This window comes from Chelonoidis abingdonii, chromosome 3 (assembly GCF_003597395.2).
Source record: "Chelonoidis abingdonii isolate Lonesome George chromosome 3, CheloAbing_2.0, whole genome shotgun sequence".
NCBI lineage: Eukaryota > Metazoa > Chordata > Testudines > Testudinidae > Chelonoidis > Chelonoidis abingdonii.
Genome location: NC_133771.1, coordinates 150905922 through 150929707, shown reverse-complemented (window position 1 = coordinate 150929707; position 23786 = coordinate 150905922). Strand labels below are relative to the sequence as shown.

General features: G+C 40.9%; 1 protein-coding gene across 3 annotated transcripts in view; it reads right to left on the bottom strand.

The window, feature by feature from the left end:
* The window catches only part of CRIM1 (cysteine rich transmembrane BMP regulator 1), a 330365-nt gene extending 311426 nt beyond the window's left edge, over nt 1–18939 (bottom strand). For 2 of the 3 annotated variants that reach the window (XM_075064227.1, XM_075064225.1), the window contains exon 1: nt 18770–18836. The gene's annotated coding sequence lies outside the window, so the exon portion shown is untranslated. Of the gene's footprint in view, nt 1–18769 lie in introns of all 3 variants that reach the window. The other variant, XM_075064226.1, reaches the window with a different exon arrangement.
* Nucleotides 18940–23786: the final 4847 nt, after the last annotated feature.

Below are 23786 nucleotides of genomic sequence, written 5' to 3'. Positions count from 1 at the left end.
CTTATTAAATGTCCTCAAACATCATTAAGACAGAGTGAATGTTACCAAGTAGTGCCTCAACCTTCTAGAATGTAAAGAGGGGTTAACTTCAACCCCTCAAAACCGGGAAATACAAAGTTAAGGTACATGCTAGCCCTGCAACCCAACCTTAACTCTGCCCTCTTTGAGATGCCCCAACCTGCTAGCACCACACATAATGGATGTTTTAGTCTAGCCCACGATGAAGAATGCAATACAAAGGGGAGCCCCTGAAAAGAAATGGTATTCACAAAATAAGATGGATTTGACACAGCTATACCACCAATCTCTCACATCAATACCACCCAGTATGCCTCAGACAGGGGATATCAGTTACACCCCGACATATAGGAGAATCTGACTTTGAAGAAAATGCAATGCTGATTTTTCTCTTTACTATCTTTGTTCTTATACAGCACTCACTGTGATGTGTGAAAAAACAAGGCTATTGAAAAGCTTTACATTCCCCCATCCCCTTTAAAAGGTGGGCTATTCTTTCCAAACATAAATCCAGAAGCTCTACTGAAATTTTTAAATTGTAGAATCTGGGTGCACTACTGAAACAGAATTCCAGCCTGACTTCCAATAGGTTTGTTTCTTCTCTTTTTTTTGTCCAAGACACCATATGAAACAAGCCATTCAACTACACCCCCGCCTTGAGCGGACAGAAAATACATGTTCCTTTTGGCATTATTACTGTCCCTTATCCACTTCTGCAAAAAGTCTGCAATGACTACTGTGGGAAAAAAAGAAGAAACCTACTGATGTAACTGTGCCAAGTAGTATGAAGACTCAAACCCAGATGCTAGAATGTTAGGCATTTCCTTTGCTACAATGTGACTATATCCATTAGCCAAAGGTCAAAAGAACATTTTAAGATCTTAAGTATTTTTTAACCTACGGTGAATATTTTCTTTGCCTTTCCAGAGTTATGTGCCAGTGCCAAGCATGTTTAAACATTTAACATGTCAAATTACCGGTAATTAATATTTTAGAAGCTAAAATTTTGGCATGTATATCTTACAAATCATTTAAATTCCAGCACCTTAAATTAATGTGGATTGGTTTGTCACTATGACAACTATTTTACATGTGCATAAAACTCAAGTTTGCAAAGCCAGCCATAAACCCACTGACTATAAAAGTTCATTATTTTGTTCTCTTTCAAAGAATCTTTATAGCTCTTAACCTGGAATGCTTTGTTTAGCTTTTCTGTGTTGAAAGTTAAAATTAACATGATTTAACACAGACTGATCTAACGTAGCTAGATTCTAGCTATTTGACAGTATAGCACAAAAGTCAGACTACAGGTATTTTCTGGATAGTATAATATATAGTGCATAAGGAGATGGGAAACAGTGGCACTGCTTTTAAAAGAAAATCTCTGAAACGAGGTATGTCTGAAATCCATATTGGCACCAGGGCTACCCAAAAAAGTAGAGAAGTCTTGGGATAATCATAGGTAGGTGGAAGAGTACAAGATAGAGCTCTTAGAGGGGAAGGATAGTCTTGCTACAGCCCTGCTTTGGGACTCAGACTACTTCCGTGCTATCTTCAGCAAAAACCACTTAATCTCTGTGCCTTAGTTCCTCATCTGTAAAATGGGGATAATTGTTTTATCCTGATTTGTTGGTCTTGTCTATTTAGATTATAAAAACTTTTCAGAACAGTAACTGTTTCTTACTGTGCTTGTACAGTGACTTGCGCAGTGGGCCCCTGATCTTGGCTGGAACCTCTAGGCACCATTGTAATACAAAATTATTTTGATTATTAATAGTAATCATATTAATGATAATCATTCATAATGAAGACTCAAAGTAACCAACCCAGGGAAAAACCCTCACAGACTATAATTTAACTAGCACTTGCCCTAGCAAATAAATACTCAAGAACAAAGCTGTAAGGGTTAAGTTAAAAATATTAACTTGAGTAACATTTTAAAGGAAATCCTATGCACACAATCCTTAAAACACACACTTGCTGATCCTGCAAACAATTACATGCTTAGTTTTATATGCATGGGTAGTCCCTAAAGTCAAGAGACCTCATGGAGGGACACCAGGTGAAAAGAAGGAAGGGGCAGCCAACCAATCAACTACCTCATGTCAAAATGCTTCTGAGGGAGAATTTAACTAAATTGAAGCACATGCATAAAAGTGAAGAATCACTTTGAAGCTAGTCAAAAACATCTCACCAATAATATATTTGTCTACAATAATACATTGTAGAAGTGGAAACCTACTACCTTCTTAGAGCACGTCACACATACACGCACACAGAGTGAAGTTCAGAGGATATGGAAAACACTTTGAAGAGAGCCCTGGGCATTCACCAGGCAGCTCCTCCAACTTAGATTTTGAAATCTGTATTCCGTTGGCCCCTTCCTCAGATTTAGAAGAGACCAGAGGGAGTGGTGAGCCTTATATCAGTATTTTGAGGCATTCTAGCTATTTCTTAATCAACTTTCCACAGCTGATTCTGTACTGATTACTGTCACAGAGGCATATAGAAGACAGGAAGCTCAAGGGTACATGCTTTGCAGCTGGTTCCCTACTCCCTGGCTGAGGAATTTCCTCCAGCATACAGTCAATTCCAAGGCATGACACTATGTTAGACTCCCTGCATCTTCTCCCCACCTTTTCCCCTTTCCCCCCGGTCTCTGAGCAAAACGTAGGAGGGGAGCAGCCCTTGTAGATCTTCTATCTTTGACAACCAGCTGACTTCTACCTGCAGGCCACATAGAGCCTGCAACCAGAACCCAGCACCCTGCCAAATGTATAAGTAGAAACACCAGTTTCTGAGGGTCTGTGTCTATGCAGCTAAAAGTTGTACTAGCCAGCCACCCTTCAATCTATTATTGTTTGCATTACACACAAGCATCTGCTGACATCACTGCTATTCAGGTTTCACTTGACTATTGACTTGCCTGACTTGCTCACACGTACAATATTAGTTTGCATTTTTTCAAGCTGATTCTCATTTTATTTCTTGCTCATGTTTCTAGTGCATAGCTATATTTGCATTTAACAATCACAACACTTCTCCACTTTAATATCATTCTCTATTTTCATTAAATTACTGTTTACTCCCTCCACTGACCCCTGCAAAATCCCACTAAATGTCTCCCCAACTATACTTAGCAATTTATCAATTGCCCTTTGCTAACAGCCTTGTTTTTCCACGGATAGAAAAATGGAGAAGATAAAGAACTAGATTGGGAACCATAGCGATAGCAGCTCAGATTCACTAAGAATACTGTAGCACTAAGTTACAAAATATTTCAACAAAAGGATACACCTTTATTACAGTTAAATGTCCACAATATTAGTTTGTTTCCAAAATATTTAAAAATAGTTTACATTTTCCAAGCAATTGATGAAAAGTTGTGTCTAAAATTGCCAATTTATCAAAATATTTTTAGAGACCTTTACGCTGGAAACTAGCTTTATTTCCTGCCACCTCACCTGGCAAACTGGGGACCCCAGTGCATCAAGGGTCTGCTGCTCCAGGGCAATCCACACCTAAACAAAACCAGTATTTCCAAAATACTCCACAAAACAGAAATCCTTTCTCCACCCAGTGCGAGCTTCAAGTGATTAAACATTCTAAAATATATTTTGTGTATGTGTGTAAATTTTTAACATACCATTCATTCTCTAAAAAGTATTAAATAAAATTAAACCAAACCTACATTCACACAATATTAAAGCTTGCATGTTTTAACATTTAAAAGCCAGAATTCCAGATTTCAATTTGAATAACCAAACTAACTTCCTAGTTATTGAGATTAATACTACTGTCCAATTAAATGAGCATGTTATTTCTCAATATTACAATTCACAGTATCTTCTATACCCTCAGTAAGTGTGCATTTGTGGCATTTTTTTTTTTACATATACTAATTTCACTGTCATACTAAACCAGTAGATAGCTGACACTTTGTACATGGTAAATTCTCATCTAAAAAGGTACGTCTACACTACGTACACTACGGGAAGCAATCAATCTATCGGGGATTGATTTATCGCATGTAGTGCAGATGCGATAAATCGATCCCCGATGGCTCTCCCATCGACTGCTGAACTCCAGCAGTGCGAGAGGCAGAAGCAAAGTCGATGGCGGAGCCACGGCCGTCGATCCAGCACCGTGAGGACGCAAAGTAATTTTAATTTGATCTCAGATATGTCGACTTCAGCTACGCTATTCTCGTAGCTGAAGTTGCGTATCTTAGATCGATCCCCCCAGTGTAGACCAGGCCTAAGACAAAGCTGATAATCCATCAGCACCACCTATAGTAACTCCTCACTTAACCTTGTAGTTATGTTCCTGAAAAATGCGACTTTAAGCAAAACAATGTTAAGCAAATCCAACTTCCCCATAAGAATTAATGTAAATGAGGGGGTTAGGTTCCAGGGAAATTTTTTTCCACCGGACAAAAGACTCTACAAACACACACACACACACACACACACGTTTTAAACAAACAATTTAGTACTGGTACACAGTGATGATTGTGAAGCTTGGTTGAGGTGGAGGAGTCAGAGGGTGGAATATTTCCCTTACTGCTAAGTGATGAACAAGCAATGGCTGAGCCCTCAAGGGTTAACTCTCTCACTCTGCAAGGCAGCAGGAAAGGAGGGAGATATGCACATTTCCCTTAGGTACACTGCCTTGTTAATTAAATCAGCTTGCTGAGACCCCAGCTGCTGCAGGCTTCCTCCATCCTCAGCCCTGCTCTCTGGAAAATGGGGTAAGTGGGGTGCAGGAGCAGGGGGGGACACCCTGACATTAGCCCCCCTCTTCTGTCCTTCCCCCTCAGCACAGCAAGCAGTGGGGGGAGGGACATAACTGAACTGCAGGCAGCTGCTGCACAGGGAACTTAAGGGAGCAGGGAGCTGCCAGTCCACCCTGGTTCCAAGCCCCCACCAGCTTGCTGCAAGGGGCTGCTCTTCCTGCAAGCAGCAGACAAAGCAGGCGGCTGCCAAATGACATTAGAAGGGAGCATTAAACAAGCATGTTCCCTAATTGATCAGCAACATAGCAATGAAACAATGTTAACTGGGACTACTAAGTGAGGAGTTACTGAACTACATATTTAAATATAAGACCTATATTGTCTGCCTTTGCCCAGAAAAGAGGCCATGGGCAAGCACACAAGCAAGCCTACACCTCCATCCCAATGCTCTGGCCAAACAGCAACCTTTAGGAACTCCAGCCAGGGATCCCCTCCCCCCGTAAAGCACAGATAATGAGAACTTCTGATCCCAACAGTAGCTTCTGCAGCCTCCTGCAAAAGGCTTTGCCAGGGCAACCACCCTCCAGTAAAGTTTCAATGCAGTTTTGTTCCAGTTTGAGGGAAGACTAGTTATGTCTCACAACATTTGCTTTAGAACTTGCAACTTGTCACTACATATAAAAGGAAGACAAAGTTACCCAGGTAGGAAATCCAGTTGCGGCTGGGCAGGAAGAGACGATGAACAGGCATTAAGATGTTTGAAGAATGCTGGCAGCAAGTTGTAATGGTAGGTTGCTCTCAGCAACGCTATGTTTGCAGTTTGATGAGTCCAGGACAATTCATAGTATCTTAATAGAAGCCCTTAAGCATCAGATGGCATGGATGCCTGCCAATGATAGCTTCAAATAGCTGAAAGTGAAATATGATCAGCACCCATTTGTCTCCATGGGGTGTTAACCCTGAATCTAAACATGAGAGCTTGAATGTCAATATTAATTTCACTGCTAATTATTTTAGCAGATTGTGCCTCTCCTACAATCCCAACCCACACCCCAGGACTTCCTGAGCGCTAAAGGATTCAAATGTCCCCTAGCCAGATGCTTGAGCTTCTGGCTTTCCCTTTCCAACCCTCTCCAACAACTTATGCAATGAAGTTATGCACCATCAATAAAAGTCACCTGCAACACCTAAGAATGTAAGCACAATATTAAAATGTCAAACTGAAAAAAAACGGAATACTGTACTATCATCAATTTTCATGTTTAATTCATTAAATAAAAGCTTCAGGTTTTTTTAATTACCTGAAAGCTGCTGCAGAATTTCCAAACTGTCACAGACTTTGCCATGGAATTTAGAGCCAACTTGCTACAGTATACACAGGGCACTGTCTAGAGACAGAGAAGATGAGGAGGAACACACCACTAATCCCTGACTGAGGGTGCCTTGAGCAGAATGCATTTCTCTTGTGAAATCATAGTTAAAATACTTATTTACAAAACTCTTATTGGCTAGAATAGACTTTAATTATGCAGTTAAACATTTTGTGCAGTCATCTGCGCTCACAGATGGGTTCTTGTACAAAGGTGGTACTTTTAATTAAATCGTGTTTGTTAATGATTTAATTCCAGTTGCACAAAAAATTGAGAATACTGGCAGAAGCAATTTAAACTGCAGAGAGTGTTCTCTCCTTAGACTGTGATGCATGCTTTTGAACAGTTGAAAATGTACACATCTGGCACAAACGTTATTAATAAAGGTTTAAAATTACCAAAACAATTTCCCCCACACTTTGGGCTAAATTATGCCTTCAAATAACTAAAATGGGAACCAAATATAGGTAACAGGCAACATAAGCACATTCAAGGGCAAAATTTGGCCCTTTGCCAGCATCACATTCCTAACTGAAGATAGATGCCAAGTTTTAAAGTTCAGCTATTTGAGTTATTTGAGCAAAAACATACATGAATTTTTTGAAAGTAGAAGATTTATTCCAACACTCATATAATACAATAAAAATTCAACATATTTAGTTCTAATTCTCCATGAAGTATCAACCTTTGAGACCACAGGTGAAGTTTCAGCCCAAAAGAAGTCTGAAATTCACAAACAATTGAAGGCTAATATTTAGAATGAAGCTGCCTTCTCAGATTTAATGTTCAATACAGGCAAATGCTGTAATACCTGTTAGACCAGCTTTAGAGTTATTCAACTACGTGTAAGAAGAATGGAATGCAAAAAGTATGTTTCAAATAACTTCAACCATCTTCATAATCAGCAAATCTCAGGAACTTTAAAATAAAAATGGGGGGGAAGGAGAGACAACAACAAGAATCCCTCTTCCTCAGCAAAAGAGGTTATATGAAATTAAAGTGCATAAAATGTGCGAAGAACTACATTTGTTCTAGAGTGCAGTTTGACCAAATTTTCCATCATAACATAATATCTGCCGCAGAGATGGCGTGCATTTACTTGACCAACAAACATTTGCCCCCAGATCGCCAAAAAAAAATTGTTTTAATTTGCACATTTAAACAATATTTTCTATATCATGTCACTTTGTGTGTTTTATTACAAGCTTGATGGAAATGGTGTTTAGGAGCATTTGAGTTAAGGGTTTTGGAAAGATTTCTTTGCATCTGGTGGCATACTCATCGCTCTCTGTAGATTACGAAACCATTGCTTCCTAATCTTCAGTCTGTACATGTGTGTTACAGCAGTACCAAGCCCAGATCAAGGCCTATTAATGCTTGACAGAGTTGCAATCTAATCGAAATATTTGAGGATTTATTTTTTCCCTTTGGAATGCACCAGCCTACCGAAAGATAAACTTAGACTAGCCCTCTCCCTCAGCAACTCTCAGAGAATCCCTCCAAAATTTTTAGTGAGTCCTTTAGCTGGACAACACTACACTGGGTTTTCACAGAGCACCCATATCATTTGAAGTCAGTGAAAGATGTAGGGTTTCTGCATCTCCGAGGGTTAGGCCCTATCTGAATGTTTAGGAAAATAGGAGAGGGAGGCTATCTTCCAGGAAACACTACACTTTAGCTTAGCCCATCTACTAAGAACTTCCTCTTTTCTTCTATAAAGTTTGAGAGCCATCTGATTCTTTCATGCTCACAGGCTTGACTTGACTCTTCTCAGATTCAGCCTCTGGAAATCCCCACCCATGGTCCAAGTCTGTCACAGCTTCCCAGTTATTGGATCAAACTGCTATCAATAGGTCCTTCAGAAACTGAAAATAGCCATACTTACTGCCCTGAGCTCAAGAACATGGGAATTCCCACACCAAATCAGACCAGTGATCCATCAAGTCTGGTATCCTGATTACCATGGACCCAGTATCTGATGCTTCCTTCCTTCAGAAGAAGGTTCAAGAAACCCCTATAATATATATTTACATAATAACTTGCTCATACATTTTTTTCCTAACCTCAAATTTAGCCATTGTCTCATGCCCTGAAACATGAAGGTTTATGACTATTAAATGTTTAACCATCACTAATGTGAACATTCCAAGGTTGGCCATTGCTAATGTGAACATTCCAAGGTTGGGCTGATTGCCAGACACTTCCCATGATAGACCTTGTTTTCAGCTGTGCATAACTTTGCACAACCAACCATTCAGATAGAATTTTTCCATGTTGGGTATCAACCTCTGGCTGAATTAATGTGAAAGTTCTCACGAATCTTCCCCGTGACTGGACTCAGGATGTCTCTTCCGCACAGAACAAAATGAGCATGCATAAGCCCAAGTCTACAGATAAAGGCAGCTTCCAGCTGCTTCAGTCTGCGGTGGTACAAGACACTGAAACAGAGGCTAGGAAGCCTGTCTCCCCTGTGGTTTCAATGCTCCTGCCCCTGCCAGCACTCAGAAGAAGAGGAAGCAGGCAGCTTTGAGTGCAGAGGAGATAAAAGCATGTCAGGGTGGTAGAAAAGGCGTAGAATGTGACAAAGTCTGGTGAAAGATTGAGCAGGTGAGAGGGGTTCACAGGAGAGCGGAGGTTGTGAAAAGAAGCTTGGACTAGGAGCCAGTTGGCAGTGGGAGCAGAAGGGAAACTATGGTAGACAGAGTGACTGGCTGAATAAAGACTGGCACTAGGAACCAGTGAGGGGAAGGGGAACTCACCTGACAAGGAGCTGGGCTCCCGGGAGAAATCTAGGACAAAGTGAGGGAGAGAAGCGCGAAAGGCAGGAAACTGAGACTGGATGAAGAGCCCAGGAAGGGAGATCGAGTCTGGGAGCCAGTAGGGTACGTGGGAAGAGAGAGACCAGATGAGAAGCTGGGAAGGACTGGCTGGGCAGGAAAACAAGATGTGGGGAGGGGCTGACTGGAACTTGTACAGCAAGCCTGGAGGGAAGACTAGGAATAGGATGAGAAGACCAAGAAATTGAGACTGTGACAAGTCAGGGGTGGAGAAGAGACAGAACTAGTAGAGAGATAGGACAAAAAGGGTCAACCTTGCAGGAAAATGGGCAAAAAAGAGTCTATGCTCGCTAAAGTATACTTGCCCCCACAGCCTGGAAAGGGCCCAAGATCTAGGTCTCACCATTCCTCTGAGAAACCCACTGCTAGATAGTGTCTCATCCCACTTTCATGTTGGTTCACAGAGGATGATAATCTACTATTGCTATGAGTTACCCCATTAGCCCAGGTGGTAGAGGATCTAAACATTCCAACCTTGCTGATTAACTAACCTACCTGCGTATTAATACCACATGATGGTATTTTTTTTCAGTTTGCTTTTTAAAAACCTAGGCAATTACACATGTACACACCTATATTAAAAGAACATTAAGGTTGTAAAGTCAAGCAATCAAAAGTTAGAATGCCAGAATCAAGGTTGCCTGTGCATGCATTGATGATGATCAAAAAATAATTTTCCCCACAGGAACTCTGCCTCATTAAGTACATCAGATGGACCTGCTTTGGGGATAAATCAGGATTGTGTTATAAAATAAGACCTATTTGTAGGATCCCTGCTTCATTGGTTACAGAACTTGGAAGCATAATGAATGAGTCAGGGCATCACAGGAAAAGGAAAAACTTAAGGCTAAGGCATAAAAAGAGTTGGATTCTACCCCTGCCTCTGCCACAGAGTTCTTATGTGATGCTGGGCAAATCACTTAAACCAACCCTTTTACAGATAGTTACTAATTGAGAGGCGCTTTCAGAAATTGAGGCGAACTTGGTATCTTGGAGTCTGACATGCAGAAGCACTGAACCCTCAGCAACAACTGAAGTCAACAGGAACTATGCTTTGAACATATTCCATACTATATTATACAAAGTATTCTGAAAAATCAGGTTCTAGGTGCCTCAAATTGGGCACCTAAAATTAGTGGATACTTTGACCTTAATCTCCCTGTGCCTCAGCTACCCATCTGAAAATGAGGCTAATACTACTTGTAATAATATGGGTTTTGTTAGGACCTGAGACCAATGCTCTAAGAATAATTAAAGTCCCTTTAACTTAGAGTTGTTTTTAGCTCATCACCAGTTGATCAGAAAAAATGAATTTCGGTATATTATTGCAATTTTTGTTCAAGAGCACTAACTACGAATTTATATAGTTTCTTTTATTTCCCTGAAGCATTAAACAAAAGGATAATAATGAAATTACTTTGTAAATTGAGTTAAAATCAAGAAGTTAACAATAGAACTTAACTGAGTAACTACAAAGAGAAGAGCTTAAGACCAACAACTGGTGAAGTTATTGCATGAACACAACCAATAATCAATCATAAAATTAACATAATAATTACATGATTTATTTAATCTTTCTATTCTCATGTGGTTTATTTAGTATCTTATATTTTCCCTTGTGGAAAAAATGGGTTCAGTTTTAAATTTGTAGGTAACCCAGGTGGCTCAGATCAATTTTAAGATTTGCTTTAAACCTAGGTTAGTTAATACTTACCCATAAGTAAAAAACTTATAAACACTCATGTTATTACTGTTAATGGCCAGCCACACCCACAGCTGGGACAGGTCTCTTGTGGAAGGAATCCTTGCACAGTCCTGTTAAATAGACAAAGAGTATGTCTATACTGCAAATTAAAAACCGTCAGCTAGCCTGTACCAGCTGACTCAGGCTCACCAGTCTCAGGCTATAGGGCTGTTTCATGGCAGCACAGACCTCTGGGCTCAGGCAGAAGCTTCAGTTCTGGGTCACTCCCCCACTCGCAGGGTCCTAGAGTCCAGGCTCCAGTCTGAGCCCAGAAGCCTGCACTGCAATGAAACAGCCTCAATGTCCAAGTCAGCAGGCACAAGCCAGCTGTGGGCAGGGCTGGCGCTTTCATTCAGGCAACTTAGGCAGTCACCTAGGGAGCCAGCATTATGTGGGGGGTGGCAGGCAGCTCCGGTGGAGCTGCCGCAGTCGTGGCTGTGGAGGGTTTGCTGGTCTCGCGGCTCCAGTGGAGCTGCCGCAGGCATTTCTGCAGACGGTCCGCTGGTCCCGCGGCTCGGGTGGACCTCCCGCAGGCATGCCTGTGGCAGCTCCACCGCAAACCAGCGGACCCTCCGCGGGAATGCCTGTGGCGGCCCCACCGGAGATGCGAGACCCGCGCGCAGGGCGGCGAAATGGCCCGGCGCCTAGGGCGCCAGAAACCCTGGCGCCGGTCCTGGCTGTGGGTGTCTAACTGCAATGTAGACGCGGCCAAAGAGAAACTTATTTAGAAAAAGTATCTGCTCTTTATCCTGCTTGCCTTGTGGAGCTTCAGGTCAGTCAGGAACTGCATTCTGGGGAACCAGGCAACATTTTCTGTCGCAAGTACCACTGCACTAGTGGGGGATCACTCTCAGGTCAGCTGACTTATCTATGATGTCTTTGTCTTGGTCTATACTACCAGCTCATGTCAGTATAACTAAATTGCTTGGGGGGGGGAAATGTAAAAACACCCCCAAGTGATGCAATTCTAATGATTTAACTCCTGCTATAGACGGTGCTATGCCAATGAAAGGGCTTCTCCTGTCAACATAGTTATTGTCTCTCAGGGAAGTGGAATACCTATATCAGTGGGAGCAGCTCTCCCATTGACATAGATAGCACCTTCACTCAAATGTGATAGCTGTGCCACTGTAGCACTGTAAGGGTACGTCTACACTGCACGATTATTTCGAATTAGCTTAAACCAATATTACAAAACAGATCTAATAAAATCGGTTAGCGCGTCCACAGTGGATCCCGAAATCGATTGTTTGCGTCCTGGTCCAAGCTACCATCGATTTCAGGAGCAGTGCACTGGGTAGCTGTTCCTCAGCTATCCTCATAGTTCCCACTTCCAGGTTGAGAGCACAGTGCCTGATGGGCAGAAAACATTGCCCCGGGTGGTGCTGGGTACAGCTCACCCCTCCCTTTGGAAGGCAGCAGACAACCCTTTGGCGCCTTTTCCCGGAGTGCATTGAGCAACGCCATAGCACAGCAATCATGGACCCTGAGATCACAAACGGTATCCTGACGTTGTCAACACCTCGCGTACTCTCTGTCAGCAGCATTCAGTACACAGAGGGTGACATTTACAGTACTCAAGGAAATATATTTATTTACTTCTCTTTCACGTGCTGGGGGGGGGGGAGACTGACGAGCTGTTTGTGAACCACGCAAGACACCGTGTATAGCTACAGACATTTGGCGCTCAGCCAAGAATGCAAATAGTTTTCAGAGACTGCTGTGGGACTGGTAGCTGTAGTCTCATTACCCCTCCCTCCCTCCATGAGCATCCGTTTGAGTCTTGGCTTCCCGTTACGGTTGTCACGCACCGTTGCGTACTGGAGTTTATTTTCAAACGCTTTGGCATTTCCTGTCTTTAACGAGCTCTGATAAAACAGATTTGTCTCACCATACAGCGATCAGATCTAGTATCTCCCGTAAGGTTCAATGCAGGAGCTACTTTTGCATTGGAACTGCATCGCCACCAGTGCTGTCAGAGCTGGACACGTGAAAGCAGGAAATGTCATTCTAAAGGTCTCGGGCTTTTCCTGTTTACGGCACTCCGCATCCGAGTTCGGATTGCGGACCAGAAGCGGTCATGTGGTGCACTGTGGGATACCTCTAGGAGGCCAATAATGTCGATTTCCGTCCCACGAAACTCTAATCCGAGTTATCACTTTCGAATTTAGCGCTACTCCTCTCGTCTGGGAGGAGTTCCGAAATCGATTTAAGGAGCCGTTTAACTCGATATTAATGACGACGTCGTGTGAACGGGTACAGCGTTAAATCGGTATATCGGCCATTAAACCGATTTAAAGTCGCAGTGTAGACCTGGCCTAAGTGTATACAAGCCCTTCTGAGGTAAGTAGAGATGCTGAGTTGTCATCTGTAGTGATCTTGAGAGGAACACATTTCTTCCTCATCTACCTGGTCTTTTATGGGTGAAACTCAGAGTGGATTCATCCCGGGCAACCTCTCCGATGATCTTTTGATCAAAATCAGGGGAAATCACAGGCCTCACCCCAAATGCATGGCATTGCCTGATTAGGACTGGACCATTCTGACTCTTGATCCACTTATGGGATTCTCCTTTTAGGGCACTGTTTTTTAGTCACATCCATTAGTCTATGTTTCTCCCAAATAAGGAACACTAATGGAATAGCAAGAAGTGATGACTACCAAGATTACTTAAATACAAGAGGTTGAGATCAACAGCAAAAACTATCATCAATGACCTCTTGGTTATTGGGGCCTGTTGTCTTCCTGGTCATAACTTAAGACCCATTGTCTTGACTTAAAGTAATTTCTTGCCCATATTTAAACTTCAAGACAGAAGACCTCAAATAAAAATTTGCCAAACTGTCACATCTGGGATACAGGGAAATAATCTTACACTGAGTATCAAGGCTCACAGTGAAGCTGTTTCAAAGCTACATATTAAATCAAACAAACTTACTGAAAATATAACCAATTTGTTTCTACTCGATGTCTACATGACCATATACATACATGTCATACCTCTACTCTTATTTCATAGGGGTACTGTGAAAATAAATTCATTAAATATCTGTGAAACAACTAAGATACTGCAGCAATAAATTCCATAGAAAAGTCCAGGAGAAAAAATTAACAATTCTGTCTTCAGAGCAGGGTTTGAATGGTGTACAGTAAACAAGGCCTGGGGTTACACATTGAACAGTGAGGATAAAACAAAATATTGAATAGCTGCTTGTATGTTGCAAGCAATTTATTTTTATAATCTTAAATTACTTTGTACTTATTTACTTAGTTCCTAATTGTTAGTTACACAGAAAGGTGTTCCCATGTCATTAACCAGCTGAAGTTAGAAACTCAAGAAAAAACAGTTATTTGTGCATCACAGTGTTCCTGACCCACTCCTTGGGAGTGAAAATGGGCACTGGGGCTTACAGTTTTGTTTCTTGACTTTCAAGAGATAAAAGTGACATTAGGAATATTTTGCCCTCCTTTACCTACTCCCACCCTCGGCTGTCTCCTGAAGAGGCTCTTAATATTTAACACTGAGAAATGGCTGTCAGCAAAAGAGGCACTGCAGCATCCTTATATGAATGAGCAACAAGAATGGCAGTGTGCACTTTCCCTCTCCACTATAAGCCCCCTGCAAGGCTGTTGCCCATACTTCTACCATGTGAAACAAACCGTGAGGGTAATGCTGGTTTTCAATCCCCTGCCTACCCATGATAAAAGGTGAAAATGACTCTGGTATGTAATGTTCCTCACCCTGATATCTGAAAAGATGAAGAGTTTTTTAGATATATAAATAAAAGTGAGTGTGGGGGGTTCTTATTAGAGAGGATGTCTTTCTTTTTCTTTTGGAGCTCTGTGGTTTCTGGGGTGTGGATGCCTTTGATGTATAATGGAAATGCAATTAATGCCAGTCAACATGGGTTTATGGAAACTAGGTCTTGTGATAATTCAAGTGTGGCTGATAAAGGTAACTGGACAGGTGTAATATACTTAGATTTTAATGCATTTGACATAGTATCCCACATCAGGATTTAAAAAAAAAAAAATCAGTACTATACAATATCAATATACCACAGATCAATAGGCCAATGGATTAAGAAATGGTAGACAGATCTCAAAAATTATTTCTCAATGAGGAATCATGAAATGGGGATGTTTTAGTGGGGGTACAGCAGGGACAAGTACTAGGACTGAGTCAATATTTTAATCAAAGACCTGGAAGTTAATATAAAAATAATTGCTAAAAAAATCTGTGGATGATACAAAGATCAGTGGAGTAGAAAATAATGAGAACAGGACACTCATACAGAGTGATCTGGGTATTGTGATAAGCTGGACCCATTAAAATAAAAAAGTTTTAATATAGCCAAATGCAAAGTCATCTCAAAAAACAAAGAATATAGGCCATATCTACAGAATGTGGGACAGTATCCTTATAGTAATTACTCTGAAAAGGATTTTGGAGTCATAGTGAACATGTAACTGAACATGAACTCCCAGTGTGATGCTGTGGCAAACCAGGCTAGTGTTATCCTTGGGAATATACATGGGAAAGTAGGAAGGTGGTTTAGCCTTTGTATATATCACTATTGACACTAGAATAATGTGTCCAGTTCTGGCATCCACATTTGAAAATGCACATTAAAAAACTGGACAGTGTGCAGAGAACTGCTATAAGGAGTGGGAAAAATGCCTTTCAGTATGACAAAGTTACACCTGCTCTATATGACACGGTTAGGTTGACATAAGCTGCGGCAATCTCTTCACTTAAATTTGCCTCCTGCCTACATAAGCGCCTCTCTACACTGATTTAGTAACACCACCTCCCACAGCAGTGTAGAATCACAGTTGAGGTAATTAGGCCAATGCAGTGTCTGCACTGCTTATGTCAACTGTTACTGGCTTTCACAAGCCATCCCACAATCCCCCCACACACACACCATACAATCAATACAAATGCTCATGGTGACGAGGTGCACCACCAACACGAGGTACCAAGTGTGCACGCACATACAAGCAATTTAACAACTGTGGTGGCTGTATGCCAACATAAGTTAAGTTGACAATCTTATAGTGTCGACATGGCATTAGAAAGCTCAATCTGTTAAGTTTATCAGAAACATTAATAGGGAGCCTTGATTATGCTGTTTAAGTACTTTTAACAACTGTAGTAGACAGACTTGACACTGAATACATCTGTCAAGTAACAGTCCTGTTCAATCAATTTTCAGAGTAAAACCAAAATTTTAAAAAACACTCAGGCCATGTCCTGGCAAAAAAAGAGTGTATTTTTTCATTTTTATTTCGGCTCAATTCTTTAGGTTAAATGCAACTGAAAAATTCTAGTAAAGTTACAAGCTAGCATATTTGAAGCCATGTTTTAACCTAGGTGGGAGCAATTTAAGCAAAGGCTTGGGCAGATTCTTGATTTGGCCAAACTGTTTTGTCCTTCCCCAATTCTCAGATAACAGTGAATCACCAAGGGCTTGTCTCCAGAGTTTTTGTACTGCTTTAGCAACCAGTACAATTTAACAAGTACAACTCCCTAGCGTGGACGCAGTCATACCAGTATAGCTTCTCTGTGTATTTCTGAGAATAAGTACTTAAAAGGTAAAGCACATTTTTATTTCAATCATAAGTGTATTTGGCAGCATACATAACATGGCCTTTGTTTCACTGTTATAATGGGTAGTAATACCCATGGGTTTTTTTGTGCGTGTCCTTTTTATTTTGTTGTTTTTTCAAATGTTTCTCTGCTTATAAACGGGGAAACAGTTATGCTAAAAATATATCCACAGGGTAGATGCTTTATGCTGTAATTTAATTATCCTCTGTCATAGTCAAGAAAATCTGTTATTGCTATGCTTTTCTCTCCCTCCCCTTTTGCTACTAATTCAGAAAAATAGGTTTAATCTATGGAAAGAAAGACGCTGTAAGTCACGTTCTGTATGATGCTTTGAGTAGTTTGCTATCAGCAATGAACACCTGTTAGGAGTCTAGCTGGAACCTCTTACAGAAGAAAATTGTATTAGAGCTTTGTCATGAAGTGACAATGGCTTACATGTTAACTAGACTTTCAGTGTTTTGAGAGCGAGAGAGAGAGAGAGAGAGAGAGAGACAGTCCGTCCTGAACATTTTTATTTTCTCCAAGTATTGGCTGTTCAAAAACAAAAAAATAGAGCAAAAACCAGTGAAAGACAAAAACTTGTACTTTAACGGTGAACAGAATTTAATGTGGCTTCAAAGAATTTTTCTATAGTTTCGTAATTGAAGGGCTTCACAAGCAGTACAAAGTAGACAGAGTACGGGCTAAATCACTTAGAAATAAATTACTCAGGACAGCAGACATCATTTGAAGCTTGTTAAGCTATACACAGCACGTATATTATCTCCCAGAGATACAAACAGTCTAACATTACTAACCTACAGTATTACAAATTAGATATCTGTAATGGTACTTGACTTTTATCCAAGTACTTTACAAACATTAATCCTCAGAACACTCTTGTTGAGTAGCCAGATCAATATTATAAACTCATTTTCTGAGACAGGCAAGTAACAGCTTCTCACTCTGTTCCTCTAAGACCACAGATGCTGTCTTTGTCAGAGTCAGGATTAGAATTCAGTGCTTCTCTCTCACAGCATTAGACAACATCTCTACCACTCCAAGTAATGAACTGTGAAAAAGACTGCAGACAAAATTTTAAAACAAGACACAAACTTCAAGTGATAGTTTCTTTGCTGCCTTTGGTACTTCTGACACATCCTTTGGTACTACTATACTTCTAGACCAGATCTAAACACAGATTTTTTTTTTTTTTTACCAACTTTAAACTTTTCCAATTAGGGGTAGGATATCCAATAAACTAGCAGTACAACCTCCTACTGTGGGTGAGCTTCTAACAGATCAGATCCAGCACAGGGGAATATTCACTCTCACTTTATTATTCCATATTTTTCTAGTTTATTGTTTGAGAACTTTAGCAGGTTTTCAAATTACTGTCATTTTCAATTGCTTAATTAAGATTCACACACACTTAGGCAAGTCTCAAAACATTGTTTTCCTGACAACTTGTTAGTTTACTTATTTAAACTACCCTCATAACTCCAATCAACATGACTAGTATTCTTTTAGAACATTTAACACTGCATTGAGTCACCATGTGAAGCTACAGCTGTGGACTTTTAATTGAGGCCAATTCACTCATTCACATATTTCAAATAATCTCCTCATAACATTTCTTTTCCAACGTATCCTAAAAATTTATGACAAACTAAAATTGCACAGACAGCTGTCAAGAACCACCACATTTTCCATCCCAGCTCAGAGAAGTTTTAAAAAAAATACTTCATGCAGGTTTGATTGCAACACAATATCCCTGAACTGACTCTCTGGCTGAATTTAGGTCTGCTTTGTTAAGTAGCATGTAATATAGCAATGTCCTAAGTGCTATGACACCAAATGTGAGTTTGAGGATAAGTATACACAAAAGTGTTGTCTTCCCTTTGTTCTAGCTCACTTTAGAGCAAGTACTTGAGAAGGACTAGTATTAAAAGTAATTCTACATCATATACTTCTGAAAAAGGAGTAGCAATTCCATCATGCCAAAATACTGTTAATCAAGGCAACCAAGAACATCTCAAGATCTTTTGCTCTTCATTTATGACGTTTAAAGTCCCTTGTAATTTTGAACAACTTGCTTTTCCACAACTATAAGAATGTGAATCTGCACAAAGGTCAAAAGAGGACATCTAAACAAGTTGTGTTAGTTTTATCCTTGTCAACAGTGAAATGCACTTTTTAAAAAGACACTTAGCACAAAGGAAGAGACAATATCAATCTCATCGATTTTCAAACCGAGGTTCTGGAGAGTCAAGCTGGATAAACCACATCTTCCTTAAACTCCACAGTGCTAACAATCTTTAGCACCTGTTCTTTTCGGAAATCAAAGGCAATTAGTCCCTGAAATCACTTAAGTTGTTTTAAGGATCAAGTATCATCATCTAGTGATAGGCCCTAGTGAAAGATGCACAGTAAGGAATTACACGATGAAAATTACTAAAATCAGGTGCTTACCTTCAATCCTTTTCAAAGCTGACAGGCAAGTATCCTGGCTTGGAAACTCAAATGGATTACTACAGGTGCGAATGGTGTCACATTCACATTTCCCATTGATTATGTTGCAGCCTGTTACAAGGTTTTCATTGCAAGGTTCAAATCCAAGCAGTTGATCATCATCCCAATTTTCATCTGAAAAAAACAAAACGAAGTCACTATGTTTATGCCCACAAAAGTGCCAACATTAAGTCCGCTCAACAAACTTTGTTTTTTTGCTATTTAAAAAAAAAAAAAAAAAGCTATTCTAAACTGGACACCCTATGTTTGATATGCCACCTCTTTTGGCTATATAAAATATGAGGGCCACATGCATAATTTCATTTATTCAGAAAGATTAATCCAGACAATATGAATGCTGAATACTGTATTGTTACATTTTCCTATTCTGCTATTAGTATTAATACTGAGGAAATAATTTGCACGCAATAAGATCAAGTGCATGGGAAAAACACATACTTTAAAGCAACACTTTCACTGGTGCAAACTGCAATATCTTTAGCAAACTACTCGAAATTAGAATGATTTGCTGGAGAGAATCTGCATAATCAGGATTATGCAGGGGAGAGTCAAAATTGTTTTGCTGTGCCAGGTAACGAGGGGACATTGGAAACTCGCTACATACAGCATGCAATAGGTCCTATAATTTGTGTTGATCTGTAGAATTAACTTCTGCAAGAGGCCTGAGCCAAATACTATAGTGAATTTCAGAGAGGTCTGATAATATCATAGATTGTAACGTCATCAACAACAGTGGCCTTTCCAGTGTATGCAAGCACTCTTCACTATACACCTCTACCCCGCTATAACGCGACCTGATATAACACGGGTTTGCATATAGCATGGTATCAGTGGGGCTCTGGCTGCTGCGAAGAGCTCATGGCCCTTAAAATCACCGCTGGAGCCCCGCCGCTGCTACCCCGGGGCTGCAGCAGCGGGGCTTGCTGGCGATTTAAACAGCATGGGGCTCCCCGCAGCAGCTGGAGCCCAGAGCTCTTTAAATCACCGCCGGAGCCCTGCCACTCCTACCCTGATATAACAGGGCTTCAGCTATAACGCAGTAGGAATTTTTGGCTCTCCACAACCGCATTACAGCGGGGTAGAGGTGTACTAGGAAAAATTGCACAACTGTCTCACAGGCTCTTCGCTGCCAACTACTAAAGGAGCTTCTCTTTTAGTGATAAGACTGTACTTTTGAAAGAAGAAGATTTAAGTTCCATCCACAGTTACTGAATTTCACATGGCTGTGGTGTAAGATATCATTATTAACTAAATATGTGGCTAGGGATAATTACATGTCTTTCCTGAATACTATAATGATCAACAGGTTTCAGAGTGGAAGCCGTGTTAGTCTGTATCAACAAAAAGAACGAGGAGTACTTATGGCACCTTAGAGACTAACAAATTTATTTGAGCATAAGCTTTCGTGCATCCGACGAAGTGGGTTTTAGCCCACAAAAGCTTATGCTCAAATTTGTTAGTCCCTAAGGTGCCACAAGTACTCATTCTTTTTATAATGACCAACATGTACCATAAGGCACAAATGTTCCAGAAGCCCCTCACAAGAGAACTACACAACAGGCTTAGTGCACTATGCACAATTGTTGCACAGGGAGTGGGAGACTTAAAAAAATAAGATCACATTAGTCATTGCCACATGTAGGACACTGGACTAGAAGGGACAGTGTTTGATCCAGCCTGGCAAATCCCCTGTTGCTATGAAACAGTCTGAAGTCATTAACAATCAAATCCTACTAATGACATGAAGAAAGGATTCATGAAAATCTTATTTTACCAATTCACCTAAAGAGCAAAACAAAATACATTAACTAACATCCTTTGCACTGGTACTGCAAAGCAGTTTCCTATAAAGTTGAAGATAAGTTTTAAAGATCACAGCAAACTGCAGTTGCTTTAAAAACCATAATGAGACTAGGCGGCAGGACAAGAAAGTGCAAGGGAGTTTCAAACATCATGGAGAATAAAACACGTTCGTTCCTTGAAGAGATTACTCACCAGTAACTCTTGGTCAAGAGATACTTCTGGACTAACTGGATGTTAGAGCATGATGATAAAAAAGTCAAAGAGTAGTGTCTGGTGAAAGTGTGCACTGAATTCTAGATTACTTCTTCGCATATCTCCACCAGAGGAACAAGTCTAATGTATACCACTGATGGTGTTGCTGTGGCTATTTAAACTAGGAGGTACTGGTTTCCTAGCGAAGATGTAACATCGTATCCAGTAAGAAAAAAAGTGTCTGGATCATAGAGACAGATATCTGTGGAAACATTACCAAACTGCCTGCTTTAATTTCTAAAGGGCTTGGACTTTTCCAGATATGGAGTACTCTTTTCACATCTATGGTATGGAGACATGTTTCCCCAGAACGTGAAAGGTCTCAGGAAGAACAGAGGGAAATGCATTGGACAGGTGAAAAGCTGAGGCCATTTTAGGCATGAGGTTGGGATGAGACATCACTGGTCGCTCTTTGTAGACCACATTACAAAAGGTGGCATGGTCATCAACGTATTAAACTCAGTTGCCCTCTTAGTAGATGTCATCACTTTGAGGACTTCTGTTTTGATCAACAAATGCTCTAGAAAGGCTTAAATGAGATGGCTCATAAGGAGGGTTTATTAGCTTTGTTAGGACAAGATTTAGCTTAAATTATAGTGGGGGCTGAAGGAAGAGGAAGACATTTACCATGTTGTTGAGGAACCTGGTGACTATAGGGTGAGAAGGCATACTTGTAAGAATAGCAGCTCATTAAGTTTGTTCTTAAAAGACAGACTTTTAAGGAAGACATACCTAAACCCCAAAATTTAAGGTGCAGATGGTACTCCAGGACTGCAGTGATCCCAGCCTAATATTGGAGTTAGTCCTTTACTAGTGATTCAGATAGTGGACTACAGCCTTTTCTGTTTATTCTAGCTCAGGCTGGAACCTTTCCTGGATTGCAGTAGGATGGCTTGGACTCTGAGGACTCTCTTCATGACCTACAGGCCTCTCTAGTGAGATGGGTCCTTCTAAAACAAAACAAAAAACAAAACAGATATGAGGGGGCAGATGGCCATGTTGCCTGATGCAGAATTGGGTGGATTAGTGTCCACTGCAGATGATGTCCAGAAATCAGAAATAAACATGCATCTGTATGTTCTATAGGAGGAGAGAGTGGGTCAGAAAGGAGGGAGTGAAGAGAGGATGACTGGAGATATGGTGCAAATTGGTATATGGCTCTCAACCGTACCCTCAGAATTGCTGCTTGAACTCAGATACTCTGAGGGATCCTACTTCTGTGCTGCTGAGGATGTTTGCCAGCAGAAAGTTTAGAAGATGCCAAAGAAAATGCATCCCTTGATGTTGTAAGGGAGACTGTAGAACACTGATAGAAGAGAGTCATCTTCTTCAACTCAGAGGAAGTGAATTCCAGAGGGTGGGCAGTGGCCTAAATATTCTGTAGCGCCTTGTCACTGGGGAAGCCACTACCCTCCAATGGGAGGTTTGATTTTCCCCTAGGATTCCAGTGGTGTGTCAGTACTAGATAAGGGATCACTGCCAAGGAAGGGCATGGTGCCTGGCTCAGTGCTCTGTGTTAGAGATGATCTTGTGGCTTCCAAAAGTGTCATGGAGCTCTGTATATAGAGTCACAAGCAGCTGGAGTGAGCCATGGCATGGCTCCAGACTTCAGAAGGATACCTAGTCAGGAAAGGAGTGCAATTCCCCAAAGGCTATTCCAAGGATGCTGCAAGCTCTTCTCCAAAGAAACTGAAGGCACTCCAGGGTGGCTGTGGAGTGGAACCTGAAAGAAGTTACGGTGCAGAATCAGGTAGCAGAAGAGTCATGCAGGAGAGTGGCTAGCACCATTGATGGTGCTAAACCAGGGGTCAGCAACCTTTCAGAAGTGGTGTGCCGAGTCTTCATTTATTCACCCTAATTTAAAGTTGTGTGTGCCAGTAATACATTTGAACATTTTTAGAAGGTCTCTTTCTATAAAATCAATTATAACTAAACTATTGTTGTATGTAAAGTAAATAAGGTTTTTAAAATGTTTAAGAGGCTTCATTTAAAATTAAATTAAAATGCAGAGCCCCCTGGACTGGTGGCCAGAACCCAGGCAGTGTGAGTGCCACTGAAAATCAGCTTAAGTGCCACCTTGGGCAACCTATGGCACACATGCCGACCTCTGTGCTAAACCCTCAACTCAGAACAGAGATCAAAGTGCTATCAGAATCTGAACAAGTGAGGCGTTTAAGCTGATCAATGCGGACATCTCCACACTCGTCCAGTGCTTGGAAAAAGTGACAGCAATGCCATCTTAAGGCCCTCAAAATATTCTGGAGTGGGGAGTAAGAAAGGAGACAGCTGGCACCTCTTGTACTGGGGCTGGATTATTGAAGCTTTATGAAATGACGCTGGATGAATGATTCAGTCATATTATGCTGTCAAGAAGACCATGGTCTTGAGCCTGTGAGAGAATGCAGTGCTGAGGCCAAAGCGTATCTTGGGTCCTAATTAAGAGGATCTCAAGCATAGAGGCTGGTCTCAATACAGTCAACAAGCTATTTAAATATCAGGCTGCAGGCACTGAGAAGCCACATTAGCCTGAAACATATCTCCCATAGTTTAAGGAGAGAAAGTGCGGCATACTGTATATTGGGTTACCGAGTGGCAACTACATAACTACCACCAAACGTGGGCAGGTACGACCATCTCCACAAGGAAGTTATCTTCACACTACTGCTGGTCCTGGAAAGTAGGCAGTGTTCAGCCATTCACCAGTAGTATATATAAACCCACTGAGCTATTCCTTCAGTTTATTTCCAAAAAATGCTTGAATTAAGAAAACCGTCCTCAGAAGAACCACTCAGACCAAGCACCTAAGACTTGATACATCATTGATGATTTTCTGAAAATTGGTACTTAATTCTCAGGGTTTATCTAGACCTGAAAGACACTTTGGATTGAAGTAGTGTGTGAA